General features: G+C 43.3%; 1 protein-coding gene across 1 annotated transcript in view; it reads left to right on the top strand.

The window, feature by feature from the left end:
• LOC142564374 (transmembrane protease serine 2-like) overlaps window positions 1–14,538 on the top strand; it is a 113,393-nt gene that overhangs the window by 50,830 nt on the left and 48,025 nt on the right. The window lies entirely within an intron of this gene.

Below are 14,538 nucleotides of genomic sequence, written 5' to 3'. Positions count from 1 at the left end.
AATAAGCCCATTTGTCGTCCCACACTCTTCTTTGTGTGTTCCTAGAACACGCCCTGTTTGAGGCTGCCTATAAGGTTATTTCATTCATGCTCGCATTCCCATCTGAGCCTTGAATTTGAAATGAGAAGAGTTTCTGAGTAGAAAGAAATCTTTCATATATCCAACTTTATTGTAGCTGAGCAACCGGCGCCAAAGCAGTACCGAAAAGAATGCTGTACTTATTGTGCATGATCAACAGAAGCTGTTCAAGAATACAGGCAGTTTGTAACCTGAGCGCATAGCTCTTAGAAAGCAAACAGCGGTACTTTAAGCTTTTTTTTTTAATTTCCTGCATATTCAATGCTTGTGTGGGTCCTCCGTAGGCAAGTTGCTCGCCTCCTAGGGGCTCGACCCAGGCTCCAGGAATCCGGCTTCTGTAAGACCAACAAAGAAGTAATAACGATTGCACTTTTCTACTCTGTCATCGAACAATATAACTTGACATGAAGCTTGTACATCTATCGGCTCACTGGCATCTCTAAAGAACGGAGCCCTTTTGATATAGTGTTGTATGGTATCCGACGGCCTCCTCAACTTTTCCTATATCTTCATTTTTATATTTTGGGTACACTATTTATTGAGAGATGGCGAACGCTCTAGCTTCTAAAGCAGGGAGTCTTTAACGACAATGTAAAGTTACCACATGCGCTGCTTTTGTAAACAGTAAGGAGTTGCATTTTCGCCCGGAAGCCGTAGCATAGATTGCGATAGGAACTTGTTGGATAGCTATGCGAAATAAGGGTACTAGGTTTATTGGCAGTATCAACTTGTAAACATTCGCTTACTAACTAAATCAACATGCACCTTCTCACGTGTGCAAGAGTAAACACGAACACATCTCGCTCGATGACCGGGGAAACTCGCTGCCAAAACTCTGGAGTGAGGAATCGTGGCAGCAGCTGCGAGCGAATTAACCTTCTTGCATCTGTCGTTTCAACGCGAACGAAATGTCGAAGGCACAGCGCATACGAAGCAACCTGGACGACGCGCACTCAGCAAATATCGCCGATCGCTTTGAACATGAGACTCTTGCGGGCGCACACTTTGGTCATTTCGCCGATCGCTTTCAAGATACGCGGCTCACACGGCCGGGCCGTAAGCAGCATCCGCCGGAAAAGGACTCCCCCCCCCTCCTCCCTCGCCTCCCCCTGTGCCTCGCCCGTGACAGTAAAGGGCACACTTCCGCCCCGCCTTCGTCGCTTACGTATGCGAGCCTGAGCCGCGTTCGCCGGCTGAACCTCTCACGCTTTCGCTCGCACATGCAGCACACGGCCCATGGCGGCGATTTTGTCGCTCTTGGACTTTATGCGGAACCTGACGGCGACTGCAACGCTGATGGCAGAAATGCACTTAGAGTGTCTGTATGCTTTATATCGCAATAAAATTAAATCATATGAAACCCCTAATCATATAGATTTGTTGGATCATAGACCCGGAAACCAATAAAGTGTTCGAAATTGAAGTACTTTATAAAACACATGTATTATATTTTGGCTACACTATTCCTGTACGATGTGTATGTGTTACTAAACCTGAGCAAATGACGCAAGCTGTATAGAATCCCTAAAATAATTTACATAAGTAACGCATTTTATGTGCCCAATCATCGCCTCATCACTGTTATACCTGTGAGGGCGATGCACTCGACTATTTGTTAAACTAGGTTGGTTAGATTTTTAAGGACTATAAACTGCAGCAAATATCCACCTAATAAATGCAGCTGTAGTTATCGCACTCCATAAGTTTATAGTAAGGCAGAAAAGTTGCACAGAGTGTAAGCTTTTTTACCTTTCTTCCTTGTCTTTGTGTGCTCTTGTTGTCGTAGTGCAAAGCTTAGGTGCGCAAGGAATTTTTAACATTCATTCACGAAGCTAGCGAAGTGAACAGTCGGTCAATGTTGAATAGCAACGCACAATGAAGCAAAGTAAATAGCAAGAAAAATGCTATGTTCTATCAATTCGAACAATAATATTTGTGAATTAGTCCAACATTTATGATATACTTCCTATTTTAAGCAAAGTAAAAAGAAAATAAAAGAAAAAAATGATTTACGCAAGCGTCGATGCTAAAGAAAAGGCTGACGTGTATGGATGTTCAGATGATTAGATATCAATTATAATTATCTATATTGTAACTTTCTGTCTCGGTTTCATGTTCAATACTCATGCATTTAGTACATTATTAAAATCATATTTCTAACGCAATTACGTCGACCTTCTCTTCTTTATCCTGAAGAATTTGTTGACCCTGCACTTTTCTTCTTTTTGATAACAATGACAGGTGGGTAGATTCATGAGTTATGTACAGGCCATAGTGAGAAGTTATTATATTTGGCAGTAATGGTGCTAATTACTTCCGTACCGTTAATTTTATCGAGATTGCGATCAAGTTCCCCTTTTTCTCTCGTTCGTAGATAAGTTTTCACATCTGGTGCACTAGGCAACCAATGGAACCACTTCGACAGGCGTTCCTCCACCTACATTCTGGTTTGCGTGCAATAAACGTATCAGTGGGTGTCACGTGGTACATCATGTTTGCGTTTGAAAGGCTGTTTCACACCCTCCTAAAAGCCCTGAGTGGCCTGTTCTAACACTAACCTATTCGATCTCTCCCGCGTATCCCAACTTTGTACCTTACTAATAATATATATAGATATATTTATATACACGCAACGTCCATTGTTTATTCATTAGTTTAGCTTGTGTAATGTTCAAGCCATTTTAGTGATGCTTTAAGTGGAACGGTTATCTAAAGAACTGCACCGATGTCAAGCAATCCTGACTTTTCTTACGTGCATCCTAAAAGCCTTGCTGCGCAACGTAGCTGACGTGCAAAATCGTGCGACTTCTGGCTAAGTAAGTTTAACATACCTTTTAAGAGAATATTAGAGCTGGAACCAAAGACTGAAGTACAGTGAGACAAGTCCTCGCTCGTTCGCTACTCGCCTTCGCATTTCCATGCCACCATTCGAAGAAATTATTGAACAAAGCACTCAGTCACAAAGCCATTTTGCTCGAAGTGTTTGTCGAGGAAATTGAATGATGATTCAAACTCTAGTTGACGTAGATCAAATGGTGGCGATCCAGCGTTACACTGATATTTTATACGGTTAATAATAATAATAATAATAATAATAATAATAATTGATTCCACAAAGCGACGCAGAAAACGGCGTACAAATCAGGCCTTCCAAAGCCACATTGGGCTTGAGCGGCAGTGACCGCAAGCAGCGGAAACCATTAGCAATTGTAATTGACATACTTTTCCCATTGAACACCCCCGTCCTTTCACACAACCCGCTCAGAAACACATTTGCTTTGATAGACGTCCACTAGAAGTTATATTGCTTGAGAACGTTTTGATGAAGTACCAACCGTCGACAAGGTGCCTTCTTGTGTTTCTTCATTAGAATTTTACTGACTGACGCATCTAGTGATGAACCTTTGTATGAATGAATGTCCTTATTGAAAATCTACTCATCTGTCTGTCTGTCTGTCTGTCTGTCTGTCTGTCTGTCTGTCTGTCTGTCTGTCTGTCTGTCTGTCTGTCTGTCTGTCTGTCTGTCTGTCTGTCTGTCTGTCTGTCTGTCTGTCTGTCTGTCTGTCTGTCTGTCTGTCTGTCTGTCTGTCTGTCTGTCTGTCTGTCTGTCTGTCTGTCTGTCTGTCTGTCTGTCTGTCTGTCTGTCTGTCTGTCTGTCTGTCTGTCTGTCTGTCTGTCTGTCTGTCTGTCTGTCTGTCTGTCTGTCTGTCTGTCTGTCTGTCTGTCTGTCTGTCTGTCTGTCTGTCTGTCTGTCTGTCTGTCTGTCTGTCTGTCTGTCTGTCTGTCTGTCTGTCTGTCTGTCTGTCTGTCTGTCTGTCTGTCTGTCTGTCTGTCTGTCTGTCTGTCTGTCTGTCTGTCTGTCTGTCTGTCTGTCTGTCTGTCTGTCTGTCTGTCTGTCTGTCTGTCTGTCTGTCTGTCTGTCTGTCTGTCTGTCTGTCTGTCTGTCTGTCTGTCTGTCTGTCTGTCTGTCTGTCTGTCTGTCTGTCTGTCTGTCTGTCTGTCTGTCTGTCTGTCTGTCTGTCTGTCTGTCTGTCTGTCTGTCTGTCTGTCTGTCTGTCTGTCTGTCTGTCTGTCTGTCTGTCTGTCTGTCTGTCTGTCTGTCTGTCTGTCTGTCTGTCTGTCTGTCTGTCTGTCTGTCTGTCTGTCTGTCTGTCTGTCTGTCTGTCTGTCTGTCTGTCTGTCTGTCTGTCTGTCTGTCTGTCTGTCTGTCTGTCTGTCTGTCTGTCTGTCTGTCTGTCTGTCTGTCTGTCTGTCTGTCTGTCTGTCTGTCTGTCTGTCTGTCTGTCTGTCTGTCTGTCTGTCTGTCTGTCTGTCTGTCTGTCTGTCTGTCTGTCTGTCTGTCTGTCTGTCTGTCTGTCTGTCTGTCTGTCTGTCTGTCTGTCTGTCTGTCTGTCTGTCTGTCTGTCTGTCTGTCTGTCTGTCTGTCTGTCTGTCTGTCTGTCTGTCTGTCTGTCTTTTACGCCAATCTCGTGGTATAAATTCTCTAGCAGCTTGGGCTACGAGCTGTTTGTTCCTGGTCATGTGATGCCATTGTGATTGTTGCATAATCATTACTCAGCTCCATCATCTCATTGTAATCATCCCGCCGTCGTCGCGCCTTCCACGCCAACCCGATGGTCCGAATTGCACGGGCAACTAGATTGCTCAATGGAATGATGGCGTTGTTTTCATTGGCATCCTCCTCATTCCAGCTCCAAAGCCGACTCTCATCAAGCCGTGTTCGTCATGGCATTGTCCTCACGTAGTCGTCCGGCATATGTAGGCGCACCGTCATTGTGACGATTGTTTCGTTTTATCGCCGCCACATCTGCTTCGTAATCCGACTCCTTTTTTACCGTCGCCGTAACACCATCTTCGCCATACAATTGTCATCAAATTCTGCTCCTACTTTTGTCACATTATCGTCACCATTACGTTGTCGTCATAAAGTCGTCATTTATAGTCCTCACGAATTCGTTGCCGTACCTTGTTCATGCTGCCATTCTGCTCTTTCCATCGTTGCCATTCTATTTTCGTTGTTCCACTCTACGTCATGCCATGGTTGTCAAGCCGTTGACGTCACACAGTCGTCGTGAAACCAGTCGTTGTCACGTTGTCGTTTTATTATCGTCACTTAAGCTACGGCTTCCCCTTGTCATGTCATTGTCGTCATACTGCATTCGCAGTTCGATCGACATCATTGCTTCTTCGCGATTGTAGCGAATTTATTTGTGTTTGCATCACTCAGTCGTCGTTATTCCGCCATATTTCCTTTGCCGTTGTCTTGTAAATAACCGGTAAACAGATCTTACTATTTACTCACGCTTTGCGCGATGTTCTGTCAGAATGGGCAAGAACTATAGCGCCAAGCTAAGGTCAAGTACACAACGTGACAGACGACGCCAAGCGCTAACGTCCCGATGAGCTGCATTGTTCCAGAGCAAGCAAGTAGAAGAGTCAAAAACAAGTTATTTGGAAGAGGTGAATCTCAGAAAAACAAGCGATAGTTTTTTTTTTCAAGAGACGGTAACCACACTACTACGGCGTAGGGCGTCGTCGCGGCGGTATACAGATGTGGCACTACTCTGTGTGGTGCACTCACATATAATAAGGACGTTCTTGCGATTAACCGCGAGGTACGCGAGTATAATGGCAGAATAATAAAAGGTGAATCACCTGCTCGAGGCTCTGCTGTGTCATTTAGGCTAAGCAAGTAAAGCCACTGAGAATCACTGAAAAGCTGCAGTTGTAGTGTGCCAGTATTGCAATCAGTTTTGGTATTTGGCTACGCGAAAGACATTCAAAAATCTTTCTAGATATGTTAAAAGCTGAATTCTCAATATTACTTTCTAATTGGAACTCGTGCCTACCTGCCAGTCTACCTATCTGTCTGTCCTACCTACCTAGCTGCTTACGTGCCTGCTTGCTCTGCGCTGTCCTGCCTCAAAGTGCCGAGAATGAGGCAAAGACGGGTTCGCATTAAAAGTGTTGGAGGGTCACTTTATAACAGCAACTTCTCATGTCCTCTCTATAGCCACTTTCCTAATCATTAGGTCACAGTTGCACGCATAATTCTTTCGTGCCTACGCCAACCATCAATTCGAGAAGAGCGCCGTGTGTTGATAGTAATTATCACAAGCGACCGCAAGGCAACTGAGTGCCCTAGCTGATTGGGCAGAAACCTGAGTGTGCGGCATATGGTCGAAACAACGGAAGTCCCAGAATGACCCTACAGATGGTAAATAAACGTGACTTCAGGGTTACGGTGTTTAGCTGGATTGTCCGCATGTTAATCGCATTACCATCCATATTCATAGTGAGATAAATTCTCTCGTAATCTTTTTTCGCTATTTCATTGCCGCAAATCGCATAATAAGTACAAGCTGGCGGACAGTTGGGCCTCTTTATTTATTACTTGAATTCTAAGGGCAATCTTTTCCAGCTGCGGCGCACTTTCAGCGATTCTTTTATCCATCCAGTGTAGCCAGACACACGAGTAAATCCGCTTGGGTGACCGGAAGAGCCGCACCCAAAAGTGAACGACACGACGCCCACTTGTACCGACAAACCGTCCCTGTTCCACACCGTCAGCGGTCCTCCGGAATCGCCCTAAACAGACAAACATACGTGGAAGAAAACACAAGTATTTGTTATTACAGTATAATTTAATATGTACAGTAGGAACGGTTATTAGCAAAGAAATAACAGCCCACTAGTGTCATCTTGAGAAATGGAAGTCTAATTTCCAGCGAAGCTGTTCCGATGGAGGAAGTTGTAAGAAATTTAGTCGCGTGTACATAACTATTTTCCTACTGAAAGCAGCATTCCGGGCAAGTTGGTAATCCATTGCTCAAATTATATTGCGCGACATAAAAACGACACGGACGTGAGAGAAGACGACACACCAAACACAAAAATATGAATAATGAATATTGACCGTACACTGAATATGCCGTATGCCGTGCACGTACACGTATGCCGTACACTGAATATTGACCGTATGTGACTCCTTCATTTTAATATACTTGTAAAATTTTGCGCCGCTTTTGAAAAGCTGAAGCGTTTTAATACGAATTTAGGATGCGTGCCGTAATTGGCACAAATTGGACGAATATTGCCTAAAATTAAGTAAAACCGTGCCGCTTTGTTTTCTGAAATATAAACTTCCTGTAGAGTTCACTAGGGACACGGGGAAATAGCTTAGAATGACTAGGAAACACCGTGGAGATCTTCACAATGTAATCCTTCACAATTGCTGTTGTTGGTGCATTTAGGTTGGTACACAAATATGCCATAACAGTCCCGCCATGTTCGCTTAATAGCGGCTACGTGGCATACCCAGCTATATCATGGCAGCCGGCTAAATTTACTGCCATACGCAAAACTGTTTATTGGACAATGGTGTAGCATTAACCATGTTCTTGGACATGGTTAATTGATATACCATTGTAATTAATGGTATTGTCATTAGGTATGGTCTTGGTACGAGCCCTGAATAAAATGTATGTTGTTTTTGCAGTATTTAATTGAAGACTATTTGCACTCAACCACACTGATAGATCTGTAGGCGAAGGATGCCCTCTCAGGCCACTGTTCTTCAGTATGCACATCAATACACTGTGTCAGGATTTTATCGCAAATTAATCCATTCATAGTTTTTGTGTACAAGTCACTGAACTTAAGCTTCAGACGTATGCAGATACCCCTACTGTATGTTGCAAGGATATTGAGAGCATCCGGACGACAATCAGTATTGTGAAAAGCAATATTGAGGTAACATGCAGGTATGGAAACTGCAGGAATTGCTTTGGGTTCTGGCATGGCGGATGGCCATGAGCCCCTAACGTTTTTGAACCACATCCCAACATTTCACTCTTTTGCATTGCATGAAAGATGCAGTTGTAAGGGGATGGAAAGCTCCTGCAACAATGTAATATGCTATCCGATGTTTTTTTTTTTTAAAAGCAATAGTACGGAAAGCAATAAACATTTGGTGAAATAAACTAGAATTACTATGGAGAAAACCAATAATGCAAGCTAACAGAAACCAGGAGAACACAAAAAAGATAGGTTGCAATAATTACCATGCATTTCCTACTATTTTATTTTAGCAACAAATATTCAGCAGTCTGTAAGACAGTGTACTTCCGGTGTACATTGAAGAAGCTACAAGCAGCCAGAGTTATACGGTTTGGAACGTTGCAATTACCCAATCTCATACGAGACCGACCACGCTGAATATAGATGTCTTATGAGCCTATATTTTTATAACACCACGTCATAGCCCGTACAGCCTTATGTTGCGCCTATGGGCATTTTTTGAACCTATATATGTAAAGATTGCGCCGTCATCTATATCATATGACTGTTTGCACATCTTTTTTCTGTTTTCTAAACACTTCGACTTTCATCATTTTGCTCGGCGCACCAGTTTGTCATCCTCCTCTCCCCATTGAGGCTGAGTTAAAGTAGGCTACGCGTACATAAAGCAGCTGAAAAACGCAATCGTTGCTCTGAAGAAGACGTGTCCCGTTGTCTAAACATGAGGCTCTAGCGACACGGGTTTTTGAACCACTGTTCGCGCTTCCTGCAAAGTACTCGTCCCACGTTTATTTTTTTTTTCTGGGGAAGAGAGAATGCTCGCGAAATTTAAACAATGCCATATGGTTACGCGCGTGAGCGCTTGAGCTGGCAGTGCCATCAAAGAGTCCTTATAGGACAGCAAGGTTTTCAGCTGAGGCTCATCACTCAATCAAGCCTGTTCACTTGTTATTAGTAGGAAAATATTACCGGGAGCAGTTGTTCAGTCATCCTGAAAAAAAAATAACGCGCATGGCAATGGTCTCCACTGACCCAGCTTCCTTTCCCTATGAAACTATTTGATGGCATGGGGCACCCCTGTGCCGGGTGCGGAGTAACATAATATTATTATATCGCGGTATTCCTACCCTCGCAAGAAGGTACAAACCGGTGGTGTGCGCCTTGCACGAAACGAGTTATTTTGATGTTGTATATTACTATTAGAGCTGTCAATGGACATCTTGACAATTAGATAATTCAAAATATTGGCTAATTACTCTTCTTAACTAATCTGACGTTACCGAATGAAAAGTTGACAGTCACTTTAGCATACGCTAAAGAGGATGAAGGCAAAGCCTACGCGCTCAAGAGACATTATTTGAATTTTTCTGACATTCTAATTTGAATGCGTTGTTAATTCCTGTTGCTTTCTCTTTCCATGTTTAATGCGAAAGCATTATATGCCTCAAGAAACGGGAAATCCAGCAAAACCTTAAGGCGGAAGGTTCAACTGGCACCAAAGGTCATGGGTGCGAGTGATTTAATTAACACTACTGTAATTAACTGTGTCTGAAGTTCCATCCCCTAATTAACACCGAAGGTCGTGGTTTAGAGCCCCACCAACGTTCGTGGGTTAGACCCCCCAATTTTGATGACATTGAATTTTCGAGCCATAGCGCCAAACGGCCAACCATGAGCCACGTGAGGCTTTCGACTTAAACAGCACGAGCGGCTTTTCTACAAGATCCTGAGCATACACTTTGTTTAACATATAAGCCTGCCGTTACTAATCTGCTTTATATAAACCTTAGTATATTATAGTTAGGACACCAGGTATAAGCACTTATTCCGTTCTGTGCTCTTATCGCGCATAATATCATCACTTATTCGCCGCTGTGACTCAGTGGTTAAGGTGATTTATTTAAAAAGCACAAGAGCCGGGTTGATTCCCCGTCATAGAAGAAAACTTGCCAATCAAGGTGGAATGCACAAAGGCTCGTTTATTTGAACTCACGTGCACGTGAACCCGATCAAATTCTAGCTATACTGGACGGTCCATTTGAGGCGTACACTGAATTTGAGAATGTGCACAGTTTTGTGACGGTAAAGTTTATAATTTGAATTACCACCACAGATCTTACCAAGCAGATGTCTTTCGCAGGAGTGTGAGTACACAACAATAGCGAGCTACTGACATTCGCTGCAGTCGTGTGGTGCAGTTCACACTTGCATCTCCAGTCGGGCAAAACTTTCAGCACTACGTAAAGAAGGTGGTCTGAAGAGTTGCCAGCTGCAAAGGTCGCCGACATGCAATTATACAATGAGTGCAACGCCACAAGCGGTAAAGTTTGCTTGACAAATTGCCTTTTCCTAAGAGTAGCAATTGTCTTGTATATCCCGATCTTTCCAACAAATAAACGATAAGAGACTGGGTAGTCAACACAAGATCACGAGCTTCCTTTAAAAACAGAACGATTTCTGTCCTGCAGCACGATAGAATAAGACTTAAAAATTGATAATGAACACCCAGCACATGATAATTTTCATTAGATGTGCGAATATACATGCCCAGGCAAAGGTAACCAACTGCCTCTTTACCATTCCCCCTCGTCATGCCGATCTTTTGAAAACTAATACTAAGTTTTACTAATGAAATAGTTTCCGTTACCTTTCTTTTCCGACTCGTACCCTTGAATTTCCTCGAGAAAAGCATAACATTTTTTTAATGATGCGAATGTCGAGGTCTACGCTGGAAAGTGGTCCGTCCCTTTCTCATACGGGGGTATACTGTTTTCTTTTGAGAGCGCTGCTTCTAGGCGCCAGTTCCTGCGTTGAACGTAGGCTTCGGCATGGTCCCTCGGTGTCTATCGGCGCAACCGAGCGAGCGAACCCAGTGAAGGATGAAAGTGCGAACGTGCCCATCATCATCATCGTCCACCACAACATTAATTACGAGCATATTTTGTTGTTGACGGCATAACTAAGGCAAGTGCCAGCGATCTCCAATTACCCCTGTCTTGTGCTAGCTGATTCCAACTTAGGGGTGGAAATTTCCATTCATCACCCTATCCAATTTCTGCCGTTTCCGACTGCACTTCCCTTGGCAACCAATATGTAACTCCTATAGCCAACGGTTATCTACCCTACGCATTGTATGGCCTGATGAGCTCTGCTTTCTCCCATAATTTTATCTAGAACATCAGTTATCCAGGTGTGATCTTCAATCCACCTTGCTGCGTTCCTGTGTCTTAACGTTACGCCTAACCATTTTCGTTCTTTTGCTCGTTGCGCGTTCCTCAAATTATTCTAGAGCTTTATATTTTTTTTTACATCCAATTTCCTAACCCATATGGTAGCACTGGTTGAATGCAGTAATTGTACACTTTGTACAAGCATACCGAGTTGGCGCCACATTAAAGGTTAATTGAACATCTCCTTAAAACCGGTCTATTACTTCATCATTGTGATTGGAGGTTGGAGCGTAGGCTTCTATTACGTATATTCTATAACTCGTATTCAGCTTTATTACAACTACGGTTACCCTCTGAGTAGTGCTATAGAATTCATCAATGTTTCTCGCTATGTCCTTATGAATTAAAACTCCTACTCCGTATTCTGTTACTTGGAACACCTCTGTAACAGAACACGTGACCATTAGTCAGCACTGCACAAGCATGGCCATTTCTTCTATCTTCACTAAGGTCAATAATATCCCAGGCAACGGTTGATAATTTTTAAACACATGTGTCGACTAACTATTAAGGAATAAACAGAAGACACGGGCACCCACAAGAACAAAAATGGGGGAGGGGATGTTTCAGCCCAAAAAGTGACAATATTAAAAGCCACATGCAGCCATGCCTTTTCACGCGTAATCCATTATAACCTGTGCTCAGTTTCACAGTACGTATAGAGAACGGACTCATACGTATTTTCTCTAAACATTTAATTTTATTTGTGTGGAAAAGATAAATTCATTCGAACTATTCCAGTCTCTGTCGAAATTTTGCATACGAAAGCAATATGGTTTTATCACTTCGAGATAGATGATGTTCTATTTACCAGGATTAGTGTATCCCCAGCCTGCAGCCAGAACAGGCCTTTCGGCAAGTGCTCTGCTTTTCTTCGGTAAGCAGATAGGCCTTACGTATCGGTCATAATGAAGTGGCTCCGCCAGCTATAGATTAAAAAGAAGCAATCAACATCAACTTCTTCACAAGCTTGAAGCCTTCCTCTTTGATATGCAAGCTTCCAAATAACGACCACTGTTGCTGTTAATGGATCAGCAATGCTAGATTGAGCAGCTCTCGTACGCGTTCTCGAAATATTTCTTGTAGTGAGTGTCTTAGAGTTAGAATGTCCAGAACTATCTAATAATTTGCGCGTCAAGGGTCGTTTTGCTTAACCATTCCCAATACATAAGCGTCCACAACCAAAGTGAAATGACTAGCTCCGATCTGTTTGTAAATCTTATTCTACAGGGACTGTATGTAGGCAACAACGTACTTACAAAATTTTGAAATAGTTGAAAAAGAAACACGGCCGCTCGAGAAAAACACACGCCCTCATAATCAAATTGCGACCACTGTTATCCTGAATGACGCGCTCACGTTTGTCGCACGAAGTTAGCGTTATGGATGACACCGTGACGTCGAACTCAGTTGGGACACAGCCGACCAGTGATAGTCGGCTGAGTCACCAAGCGAGATCTAATAATTTATTGCTAGTTTCAGACGTATTCAGTTCGAAATTCGTAAGAGCATCAAAAGTAGGCACTTTCACTACAAGCTCCCAGCAACACGTGCATCAATCTTGTGCGAAACACTTTGCGATACATATGCAGTAACGTGCACATTTCAAGTCAGCGAAAAAGATCTTGCACTTACGGCTGTGCTGTAATTGCCCAAATTTCGCAAGAAGATTGCCATTTTGTAATCTACGCCGTTCAGCGTCACACTTCGCGCGCTTAATTACCCGGCCTTTAAGACACAAGTGCAGTGTTTTCTTCGTTTATGGAGACGCAAACTGTTGCTGGTGAGGGGGGGGGGGAGGGGGGGTCACAGTGCAAGAATAAACTTGATTCGTCGTCTGCCATCAAAATGTACCCGGTCATGGAAGGGTGCTCCGTGTTTCTCGCTCCTCTGGAACATGCGGATACGCTCCATTATAGAGTACTTCCTGAAGCTGCCGGCAGGCAGTGAGGCAAGTTTGTTTGTGCCGTCCCAGAAGCAGTTTAAACGTCAATAAACAAAGACAACCACGCATATGCATTTTTTTTCTTAATGACAAGAGAGTTAACCATGCCATGTGTTAGACTGAATGACGGAAACGCGGAAACTATAATTTCTACAAAATTTCAGCAAGCCCACTGCAGTGAATTGCGCAAAATCTTATTTAGAACACTTGGTGAAATACGCGCGTCCCTGTATGAATCCCTCCAGGAAAGTTGTGCAACTTGCAAGACTGGAATCACGGTAGCTCATGGCTGGCTACAGGGTAATGGCGTACAATTTTCGACGTTTTGGGGATTCGCTAAATAAAGGCAGGGCCTCTCCTATATGTAAGCCCCAGTTTCTAATGTGTAAAGTGTGATGGAAACAGTGAGCAGCACAGTGGGGCGGCAAAGATCAATTTTGAGCCTATTGAAAAAACAAAACAACAGTTTTGTTTTGCTCTCTCTGTAACTATGATACCTGCTGTCACAAGCAGTACCAAGAAATAGAGCTGAGAAAGCATTCAAGGTCGAATACCTTTGGAGATAGTTACTTTTTCCCGAGACAATGCGGCAAACCACACGACTCGTTCGCGGATGTGGCCTGCTAGCGCGACGGAGAAGCTCTCGTCGGCTCTCGTGGCTCTAGCCTCGCCAAATCATGCGAAAGTTGTACCATCGCTGAAATTAGCCGCGTGGAAATTCCGCTCCTTTAAGGCTTGTAGCGGTGCGACTATCGCCTACCAGATCCATTTAAGAAGACGGCTCACTCGGCATGTATCGCGGGAATAGAACACGCTAGCGCGCTTGACCTGAGCAGCCACGCTAGTGGCCGATTTGGAAATCGCGCGGTACCATATCTGGTCGGCCTAAATAAACCGTAGCCACGGGGAACACATCTTCGCGCCGCCCCCCCCCCCCGAAAAGCTCATTCCGTGTATGAGTTTGCTTCTGCTTATCTGTACCTTCATTGACTGCAACTACACCCGTCTGTGCCTTCTACTTACGAACATATGTTTATATTTTTGTTCAACACATATGTGCTATATTTTTTCTTTCATTTAGAGCGCACATAACATCATAAATGCGAATAAAAACTAAGTAAGAAGTTCACACAATTTAACAACTTTAATAACTAATATCCAAAATCCTAGAAATTGTTTGCTGCAGAGTCAAAGCAACTATTACTAGCAGAATTTTTCGAATAATCTAACAAAGAACTGTTACAATTTATTACGTAGTTTTTATTTCTGTTGCATTGTCTAGAGGCTCAATAAAACCGAACTCGTCATAACCAGTAAAGTAACTCTAGATATCTCTAACAACCTTCACCAAGCAGTGTCCCTGAACATCTGCAATATTATGGAAGGAAAATTGATACCAGGAACATCCGTGTTCTAACTTACACTCATCATAGCAATGTCATAGCCTTCGTTGATATCTTTGTATTTAGGGTGAACAATAACTCG

The sequence above is a fragment of the Dermacentor variabilis genome, chromosome 11 (assembly GCF_050947875.1).
Source record: "Dermacentor variabilis isolate Ectoservices chromosome 11, ASM5094787v1, whole genome shotgun sequence".
NCBI lineage: Eukaryota > Metazoa > Arthropoda > Arachnida > Ixodida > Ixodidae > Dermacentor > Dermacentor variabilis.
The sequence above is the reverse complement of the archived record's forward strand: the minus strand, read 5'-3'. Positions and strand labels throughout refer to the sequence as shown.